The sequence below is a fragment of the Lipotes vexillifer genome, unplaced genomic scaffold (genome assembly GCF_000442215.2).
Source record: "Lipotes vexillifer unplaced genomic scaffold, Lipotes_vexillifer_v1.1 scaffold691, whole genome shotgun sequence".
Lineage (NCBI taxonomy): Eukaryota > Metazoa > Chordata > Mammalia > Artiodactyla > Lipotidae > Lipotes > Lipotes vexillifer.
Genome location: NW_006788040.1, coordinates 1520258 through 1531701, shown reverse-complemented (window position 1 = coordinate 1531701; position 11444 = coordinate 1520258).

Below are 11444 nucleotides of genomic sequence, written 5' to 3'. Positions count from 1 at the left end.
TCTGGCCACCCTGGCCTCCTCCTTCCTCAAACCCAGCCTCACCTTCCCACCTCAGGGCCTTTGCTCTTGCTGGTCCGTCCACCTGGAGTGCTTTTCCCCCAGCTCTTTCCATGGCTTGTCCCCTCACTGTCTTTAGGACTCTGTGCACATGTAACCTTACCAGAGCATCCTTCCTTGACCCCCTCAGTAAAAGAGCAGCCCCCCACTCCTCCCCTGCCCTCCTTCACTGCCTCTCTCTGACATACTGTATAATCCTTGTTTATGTGTTATTTTCTGTCTCCTTCCTCTTGAACCTAAGGCCCAGGGGACCTGTCTGATGCAGCACCCAGTTGAGAACCCAGTACATCGCAGGAACTCAGTAAATACCTGGGGGCTGAATCAGCAAACCCCCAGTCCTTCACTTGTAGCGGAAGAGCTCCTGGCTCTGAGCTGTTTAGAGCAGCCCTGTGCATTGGCCCTCAACAGGATGCCCGGCTTCAGCATCTTAGCGTGCCCATGATGTCGGTGCCATAGCTGTTTAATTCCCATTAGCCCCAATGTACAGAGGAGGCAGCCGTGAGACAGTGAAGCCACACGCCCAAGGTCACACACCAGGGAACAGCTGAGCCATTGCAGGAAGCGGAGACTGTCTGACATGGTGCGGGGCGGGGGGAGGGTGTGCTCATCGCAGCTGTTCCTCAGCTCAGGGGTCCTGCCGCCCCTTGGCTATTTCTCTTATTTCATGCTCAAGTCTGCAATTGCTCTCTGAGTATAATGGCGTTTATTAACTTCCCACTGAGCTCATTACAGAGCAGCAACCTGATCACTGACCACCTGCATTCGGAGCTGGGAGGGATCATTCCCAGCCTATAAATAGCCCAGTCTCCACCCCAACAGAGTCACAGACTCAAAGGCCACCAGCTTCGTCCAGAAGTTCAAGTCTAAGGACAAGGAGCTGGCCCTTCCTCTGCCCCCCACCACTCTGGGGCCATAAGTCAAGCAAGAATCCTTCTGAGTCTCCCAAATCTCTCTGTTCCGTCGGCCATCCCTGTGCCAGTCCCACATTTATCTTGACACTGTGACAAATTCACTGCCACGTGGATGTCATCCTCAGCACAGCCCAAGAGTGCCCTTGTTGGAACTTCCTCTGATGACATGGCAAACTCTCAGACGCGAGCTTCGCCACGGACTCACTCTGTGCTCCTGGGTGAGCTGGCCAACTTCTCCGAGTCTCAGTTTTCCCATCTCTCTAATGGACATAATCACGCCCTCTACGAACGCTTGTGTGCATTTTAAATTCAGTGACGAATGCTCTGAGCCCAGAACAGGATTGTGAGCTCAGTCACTCAGGCCTGACTTCTCCACTATGCACAGAAGGTGGAATGTTTAGGGACCATGATATTTTAGGGGCCCATGAAAATGTTTAACTTCTTTTAAAATCAAAAGACAAACTGTAATACAATCCAGCCTGAATAATGTTCCTTCTCGTACCAACAGTCGTAAATATAATTTTAATTATTTTTTTAATGGAGGAAGGGGCCCACAAAGGCAAAAGTGCACAGAGCCCAGGAACGCTATGATGCAGTCCTGCAGCTGTATGTGTTTGGGGAGCTGGAGGTCAGATCTGGTCACAGGCTGGGACCCCAAGGGGGCACTTGATCAGTTTGACCTGTACTTGATTAGCTTGGCTTGAACTCTGGTAACTTGATGAACCACAAGGTTTGACAATCAAGCAATCAGTCCACAGTCTAGCTCTTTTCTAACAAAACCCATACCTTTATTCTTGCAGTAAACATTTATGGACCGCCTACTCTGAGTTAGGCATGGTCTGGATTCAAATAACAGTGTGGGTACTTGCTAGCTGTGTGAACTTGGGAACATGACTTTACCTCTGTGTGCCATCGATAAAATGGGAGTAACTGGGTTGTCAGAATTCAGACAGTTAATCCAGGGAAAGTTTTTAGAAGATGGTACAGTGCATAATAATCACTTCATGATGTTAGCCCAAGGTACCACTACAGACGTGGTCTCTGCCCTGAAGGAGCCTGCAAAACACAATAAATGAACAAGCACGTTAATAAAGCCTTTGGCCTCGGTGGTCATTAATGCTGGAAAGGGAATAAGAGAGTGGCGTTAGAGCAACCCCCCTTGATGACCTTCAAAGGCCACAGTCAGCACAAGGAGGCCAGGTGGATAAACACCCAACCTTCCTGTCCTCCCATCCCCTCATCTCCTGCCAGTCTCTTCACTGGCTGAACGCAGCCAGGGCCACAGGGCATGGGAACATGTCGATGTGTCCAATCAGGTCAGCCTCCTGGGCTCAGGGCAGGATGGTGAAGGATGGAGCTCAGTCTGGAGGGTCAAGCAGGATACATCCCACATAGAGCCCTCCACCCCCTAGGCTGAAATCATTCATTTTCTCCTCTTTGCCCACAAGTTAAGCTCCAAGCTCCCCAGGATGCCCCCGGCCCCTCACTCCCTACACCTGTCCCCACCCCACCCCTGCTCCAATACCCACTCCCATCTCACCCTCAAGCCCTAAGCCACATCTCATGGCTCCCAAAAAGCATCAGGTCATTTCACATCTCTAAACTTTTATCCGGGCTGTTCCCACCCCCTGGAATGCCCTCCCCACACCCACACCTGGGCAACAGGACAGTGAGACAGTGCAGAGCCTGGAAACCTGGGTTCCAGTTCTGTTTCTGCCACTTCCTAGCTGCATGACCTGGGGGAAGCCAATTCGTCTGGCTGAACCTCAGTGTTTCACCTATAAAATGGGAAGAATGATAGTCCACTTCATGAAGCTGCTGTGAGGTTCAAATGAAATAATACTTATAAAGTGCTTGGCAGGAGGTCACTCAATGAGTCATACGAGAGGAAATTTTTAAGAAGCAAATGGTTTACAAAGCCATTACTGACCATCTGTCCCTTGAGGTATCAGGGACCCACTTTTCTGTGACCATCACTGGACCTTGTGTGGACAGCTCTTGGGGGCCCTGGAATGCTTTTCTCTGCACCTCCATCAATGCCCTGTGAGCTCCAAGGGGGAAGGATCTGAGGGCAGTCCTATATGTGTCCTCAGCATCCAGTGCATAGTAGACACTCAGTGAATATGGAATGAATGAATGAATGAATGAACAAATATTCAAACCAGTGAACCAATCTGCCTGCCCCTCCACCTGAATAAAGCTTGAACGACTTTAATCCCAGTCTGGACTACTACAACAAGGCACAGGGTGACCTCTCGAGGAAGCCCAGGCCAAGGTCATGGCAGGGGGAGGGGGTAAAAAGGGAAGCACCAGGGCTGGGAGGGGGCTGCAGGCCCCAGCTCATTGGAAATGCAGAAAGAATCCCAGCGGTGGCCGCCTTCTCTGGCAGGGAGCGCGCGGGAAAAGACAAGAAAAATGAAGCCGCCACAATCTCATTTTCTGAGGCCTGCAAGTCAGCCAGGAAATAGCTATTATTCCATCGCACTGTCGGTATTAAGTTATTTCCTTCACTAAATACAGGAATGTTCATGAATATCTATTGAGTCCCAGGTACAGACACCTCCTGGCTCTGAGGCTCAGTCACTCTGCCTTTACATTCCTCCAACAACACCCCTCAATCTTGCTCTGAAGTGAAAGACAATAGTATTTTAAATTGGTTAATAAATCTCAGGATTGATGCTCCTTGAAGGCCCAGGAACTTCATCTCTATTACTTGAATAAAAGGGATCACATTTTAACCACTGCTGGGCTAGGAATTTGGGAGAGTGACCCGAGCCAGCTGCTCCTTCCTCTTCCTGGGGAGGGGAGGGATGGAGGTTTCAGGACCCTGGGTCCGACGGAGCCCTTTTGACGGCCAGGAAATATTTATTTTCTGGCTAATTCAGGCCAGTTGAACATCTTGGGCCACTTTGGTTTCGATGGCTTCATGTCTGGCTAGTTCCCCTGGATTCAAACAAAGAGACTCGGAAGCAAAGCTCCAGGGAGAATGTGGGTATCTGGCATCCTTTTAAAAAGCACCTGGATACAGATAAGGAAGGTGGGGGAGCAGAGCATAAATAATACTGCTTGGAACATAATTCCAGGTGTCGATTTTTACACCACCTTCCTCATGAGCACAGGTGACCTTGGGCGTCCCCGTTGGGGTGGAGAAAGCTTTGAAAAGCCTAGAAGATGGAGAACATGAAGTAGGACTAAAATGTCTCCTGTTTGTAGAGTTTCTTGCCACCTGCTTTACGTCCTTTTCCTAATCCATCCTCACAGCCACCTTAGAAGGTGCAAAGTCCAGACATTGTCCACAGGCAAGAAAATCCACAGGCCAGAATCATCCCTGTGTACCCAGCACCCAACACACAGTCTGGCCCCAGAGTAGCAGCTCAGAAAATAGTGGGAAGATGGGCTGTTGTACAACATCCCTAATTTACAGATGTGCAAACTGAGGCTCAGAGCAGGCAAATGGCTTGCTCAGCATCTCACAGTGAGCTGGCCTGTCAATGATTCAGCTAAGGCAGTCTGTATACCCACTATGCCCAGGGACCAAGCTGGGTACTAAAGATACAGACCTGAACAAAAAAGATGCTTTGATGGAGCTCACTATCTCAGAGTGGGGGAGGCAGAGAGCGCTTGAGTGAATAAAGAGAGAACCAGGACAACTTCACGTGTACAGTAAGTCCCCTACATATGAACAAGTCCCATTCCGAGAGCATGTTCGTAAGTCCAATTTTTTCGTTAAGTCCAACAAAGTTAGCCTGGGTACCCAACTTACACAATCAGCTATATAGTACTGTACCATAATAGGTTTATAATACTTTTCACACAAACAATACATAAAAACAAACACAAAAACTAAAGAAAACATTTTTAATCTTACAGTACAGTACCTTGTAAAGTACAGTAGTACAGTACAAGAGCTGGCATACAGGCACTGGCATCGAGTGACCAGGCAAGAGGAGTTACTGACTGGAGGAGGGAGAGGAGGTGGGAGATGGTAGAGCTGAAGGATCGTCAGCAATAAGAGATGGAGGGCAAGCTGCAATTTCATTTATGCCTGACGTCGATGGAATGCATGTTTGCATCTTTGGAAGTTCACAACTTGAAGGTTCATATGTAGGGGACTTACTGTACCTAACTGCTGAGAAGGAAATGAAATGGGGTGATGGGGTCCACAGGGCTGGGAGTGGTGGGCTGTGGGAGTGGGGCAGTTCCTAGCCCTATCTGCAGACTCTGGAAAGCAAGGGAGCAGAAGCGTATCTCTGAGACCCAGTGAGGTCTTCAGGGGCAGAAATTATACCTGATTTGAGACCCCAGCACCCACACAAGACCAGGCGCACAGCCAATGCTCAGTGTTGGGGGGAGATGGGTGAGTGGAGGGTTTCCACTGTTATTAACAATGCTCTGCTCATCCTTTTCTGCACCCCCTTATCAGAACTTCCCTCCAAACCCCACTCTGGGTGATCATCTCCTGTCAACGGGCATCATGCCCTAACCAGGTCACACACATCCCAGGCCTCCCCTCTGCCCTCGGTCTCACTCTCGAAATCGTCCCCATACAGCAGCCAGAAGGATGCTTTAAAAACACCCAGTGATATGTCACTCTGCTTCCTGAAACCTTTCAAGGCTCCTGCTGCCCTAAGAGCCAGGTTGGAGGTCCTGCCTGAGGGGTCACTGCTTCCACATCAGCCTCACCTTACACTGCCTCTGTCCTCACCCACTACCAGCCATCGTGACTGAGGCCTCACCCCCAGCTCCTCCCTCACGCTCATGGCTTTGCACATACCTCCTCCTAGATGGCTTCTCCACTTCCCATCACCCTGTTCAGCACCTCCTTCACCCTGTGAGCTGCTGCTCAAACATGAAAACCCACATCAAGAGTGACCTCCTCCAGGAAGCCTTCCTTGATCTCCAAGGAGTGTTTGGTGCCTCTTCGGGGCTCCCCCCACTGCCTTAGCTTCACGCATTGCAGCACTTACACTGGGTCATAATCATCTGTATCACTGGGTCATAATCGTCTGTATCTATGTCTGTTTCTTGCCCTCAGAATGTGAAATGAAAAAATCTCATATTCACTTCTTATCCCAGCATCCTACAGAGGACCCAGCATAGAGATGCCAGTAATAACTGTAAGTGAAACTCACTATTTCTGCTCATCCATTATGGTAGATGGTTTGCAAAAAGGCCCCAATTCTCTGCCCTCCCTGAATCCACACCCTTTGCAATGTGACTTTGAAACTCTTCCCATCAGAGGATGAAACTTCTCCCCACCTCTAGAGTCTGGACTGGCCATGTAATTCGCTTCGGCCAATAAAATGTGGTGGAAGTAACACCATGCCAGTTCTGAGCCTTAAGAAGCACTGGAGCTTCCACTCTCCCTCCTTAGAACCCTGCCAGCCCCCAGGCAAGCAAGTCCAAGCTAGCCTGCTGGAGGGCACAAGACATGTGGCCCACTCACCTCCATCACCCCAGCCAACAGCCATTCAACCGTAGAACTTGAGAGTGAGGCCATCCTAGACCAGCCAGCCTCCAGCCACCTCACCAGCTTAGGTGAGAAAGCCCAGCTGGGCAAAAAAAAAAAAAAAAAAAGGGGGGGAAGAAAAATAAGAAAACAAGGGGCTTCCCTGGTGGCACAGTGGTTGGGAGTCCGCCTGCCGATGCAGGGGACACGGGTTCGAGCCCTGGTCTGGGAGGATCCCACATGCCATGGAACGGCTGGGCCCATGAGCCATGGCCGCTGAGCCTGCGCATCTGGAGCCTGTGCTCCGCAACGGGAGAAGCCGCGATAGGGAGAGGCCCGCGCACCGCGATGAAGAGTGGCCTCCGCTTACCGCAACTGGAGAAGCCCCTCGCACAGAAACGAAGACCCAACACAGCCAAAAATAAATAAATAAAAATAAATAAATTCCCTTAAAAAAAAAAAAAGAAAAGAAAAGTGTATTGGCATATGTTCCTGAGACTGTGTTGCTGTTTATTACACAGCATCATTATGGCAGTGGACAACGATACACTCGTTGAACAGCTTTGAGATGCTTAGCACTGGGTGTAACACACCACCAGTCCAGATCACTCCTGGAAACTATCTCCCAACCCAAGGACTCAAAATATCAGGGTCTCTTCAAGACAGATCAAAGCACAAATCCCACAGCTGTCGCTGGTGGAGCAGGTGGAAAGTGACCCCCCAGCTGACCAAGTGACCTGTCATCACAGGTGGTTCAGAGAAGCCAAGCCCCAAGGCACTTCCGGAAAACTCACAGTGTGGCAAGGGTCCCAACCAGAATGCTGAACTCCATCTGGGGAATAAAGCCAAACACATCACTCTTTTGGACAAGCAATTTTTTTTTTTCATAATTGACAATTCTTGGCATATCCTCCGCTTCTCCACGCACAGCCTTCTTTTCATGTCACTCATGCACGTACCAGACACTCCGAGGTGACTTCCCTTGAAAAGAGAACGCCAGAGAGACCTCTGGCTCCCTATCCTTAAATATTCCACTTGTTATAAATTCCCCAAGGAGTCTTCTCAGCTCCAAATATCAGGGGAACAGAAAGGGTGAGAAAGGGGGAAAAAAACACATTCTCAGAACAGTTCTTTGTCCTTGAGATTCTTTGGTTTGTATTAAAATATTCTCATCTCCCCAGAATTTATGAGCACTCCTGGCACTAAGAGGGTTCGCTTTGTCCCTGATCCTGTGTTCTAGAAATAAAACTAACAGTGTCAGAGTGGACATCTCTGGGAGGGAGGGGGAAATGGGCCAGACCCTTCCAGAGCATCTGAGTTGAGCGGTCAGGGAAAGGCAGACTCATTTCCCGACCCCTCTTATCAGGGAGGAGACTCAGCAGTAGGCACCTCCCCGTCCGTGATCTCATTTGATTTTCCCAACAGTCCTACCAGGCTACTATCATAATCATTATCATGCCCCTCTCTCAGAGGAAACAGTGAGACTCTTAGGAATAAAATGTCTTCTCAAGAGCCGGAGCTGGTCAAATATGGGCCTCAAATTTAAATCCAGATGTGGCTGACACCCAAATGCTCCTACCAGCCAACCATACCATCTGGAGGAGGAGTGATCAAGAGAGGCTGCCTGGAAGAGGCAGGACTTAAATTGAGTCTCAGAGCTGCTAGAGTCCCAGCTAGCTGTGTTTCATGGTGGCAGAGATGCAGCTGTACTCATACACTCAGTCTCTATAACACCTTGAAGGGAGCATGATCCCTAATTTATTTAACATCATTTTTTAAAATACATGGATCTGATATTTCCTCCTTTATATAAAAATCTCTGCTTCCCCCACCCTTGTGCCAGCTAAGCAAAATTTAACGTCCTGAGCATGGCATTCAAGGTTCTTAGTAATCTGCCCCAACCTACCTTTTCAGCTTTCCACCTCATTATTAGCACCCACACACACACACACAAACACACACACACACACACACACACACACACACACACACACACACACACATGCAGGTATACCCTCAAAGATATCCCATGTGCTAGTCAAACAACACTTCCGCTCTGGACACAGACTTCCTCCTCTACATCTCTTGTGGTATTCCCACTGCCTGCAATGCCTTTCTCTGCCTGGTGAACTCCTAGGCATCCCTCAGAGCCGAAGTCAAATGCCCCACCGGCAGGGAAGCTTTTGCTTTGCCCCTTCATGTACAGTTATTTGTACATGCCTCTGATAAGAACCAGCACAGAACTAATTGGCCCATAGTGTGACATCTGTCCCCCTTACAATGAGTTTTGTAGGTGGGGGCTCAGGTATTATATTTCTCTGAATCCCCACAGCTTTAGCATGGGGCCTGGCCTTTCATCAAGGGGTCAATAAACACAGATGCTGATAGATGAATAAATGAATGAGTGAGTGAATGAATGAATGAGTGTATTGTAGGCTTTCAGCAGTTGCCTATTGGGTGACTATAAGCCTCTGCCGCACACACGAAATAAAGAAGTCTGCCTCAGCACCTTTGATGGGGTGCACGGGACATCACTCTTCTCACCTAAAACTGCTTGTTTTGGGGGAAATTAAAACAACAAATCCCCAGAAGGAAAGCTGTGTAAGTATGGCCAGCTGTGTGTGGGTGCCCTCTGGGCTTACTGGACCTCATTTAATGTGGTACCCGTAGTACTGTGGACAGGCAAAGATGGAGAGAGGGGGAGGGTAACCTTTGTTCCATCATTACACAGGTGCGCGCGCACACACACACACACACACATACACACACACACACACACACACACACACACACACACACCCCTACGCACACACGGCCCCACTGGAGGGAAATAGACTGAGCAGGTCCCAGTGTCTGGCTCTGCCTCTCCCTCGCCCCAAGTTCCAGATCAATCTTTTTCTGACAGGTGGCCTATCTCACCTAACATCCTCCCTGAGAGGTGGAGTCGGGGCTTTTCAGACCCACAGCCCAGTCGAGGAGCTGAGACTGGAGACAGAGCTGATAAAACAGTAAAATGGCATCAAACGCGGGGCACGTGGCTTTCATCCCAGATATCCAGATCTGGGGAGTGGATGGAGGAGCCCTCATTTCTCACGCTGGCCAATTTCCATGGTGCAAATATTCCCATCACAACTAATTTCAAGCCGATGGTTTAACAAGTGGCTTAGAAAACTCCTGAATAATTAACAATCGGCTCTTGTGAACTGGTGTGAGCCAGCTCCAGCACCTCAGAGCCATCTATTATTATTGTTTATATTATTATTACTATTCATCCAAGCAGCATTATTTTTGTTTTTTTCCTTTCATAAATCTACATAAGATTTCACTTCAACACTGGAATCTGCAGGCTAAAAATAGTTTGAAAGTCAACAAAGCAAATGATCTGGTAAGGTCTCCAGCTCTAAATAACATCCCAGGAGTTCAACATCCAAGTCATCCCCCTTGGAGACAATTCCCCAGACTACCTCCAAGGCACAGAATCCCACCCCATGCCCTTTCCACTCATAGCACTACAATGGGCAAATCAGAATATGCACCCCCAAAGAGGTGCTGTGTGGCTTCAGACAAATCACCCAACCTCTCTGAGCTTCAGTTTCCTCAGCTGGCTCACAGAGACGCAATGAGGTGTTAATGAGATAACGTATATGGAACATATTTGAAATGCCCATCACAGAGGAATGCCCAATAAAACATAGGTATTATTAAGGATGTTCATAATAATACAAGCACCAGGTCGTTGGCCCCTGCCCATCTGCAAAGGGTCTGGGGGGGCTCCTGGGTCCCCCACAAGTTGTGCAAGTAGCATGGCAGAGTTGGATCCTTGGAGCTGAACCTCCCCATCTGCTCCCTCCACCACCACCTCACTTCCACTCCTGTTCCAGGACTAATTTATTTATTTCCTTCTGAATCCTCAGGATGGATTTTTTAATTAATTGACAGGGAATCAATGAAGAAGTGATCATTTTGGCCCTGGCTGGGTGGGGCACCATCTCGGCCGTGGGAAACAAATGGATGGCTTCGGGCAGCATGGTGGTGGGAAGGAGGGGTTGGGGGGTCGGGGGGGAGGGAAATTTTATTGAGCTGTGGTTGGGTTGTGGGTACCAAGACCCAGGAGGCCCAGTACCTGCCACAAGAGGCAGGATGGAGAAGTGAAAGGAGGTCAACCTGCACACCTAGAATCCAGGAGATCCGAGTTCAGGCCCTGACACCACCACTTACCAGCTGTGTGGCCTTGGACAAGTCATGGCACCTCCCTGAGCCTCAGCTGCCCCCGAGGGCGGTTGCGAGGATTTGATTCTGACACATGCTGCCACACAGATGAGCCTTGAAGGCATTCTGCTAAGTGAAATAAGCCAGACACAGAAGGACAGGGAGGATGGAATGGAGGGTTACTGATTAGTGGTTACAGAATTTCTGTTTGGGATGATGAAAAGAAACTGGAAATAGCGGTGATGGTTACACAACTTCGTGAATGAACTTAATGCTATTAAACTGTACACCTAAAAATGGTTAAAATGGGAAATTTTATATTATGAATATTTTACCACAATACGGGTAAAGGATAAAAATAAGGCATGCCATGTGCTTGCACTGCCTGGCTTCTAGAAAATGCTCACTAAATATACATTATTATTATTAATACTATTATTATTTTTAAATTACTGGGCTGAAGCGACATGTTCACAGATGTAGCAGAATGCAAAAAATGACCAAAAATCCTTCCCATCCTAAATGTACACCCTTTATAAAGGGACTTTGCAGTTCCCATCAAGAACTGGGGTCTATTTCACCACCCCTTAAATCTGGGCTTGCTTTGGCCAGTGCTAGCTTCCCATGGCTGCTGTAAGTGTGTAAATTATCACAAACTTAGTGGCTTTAAATAATGCATGTTTATCCTCTTACATTTCTGGGGGTCAGACGTCTAAAGTGAGCCTTAGGGCTAATGTCAAGGTGTCAGCAAGGCTGGCTCCTTCTGGAGGTCCTAATGGGATAATCCACCTTCTTCCTTTTTTCAGCTTCTGGTGGCC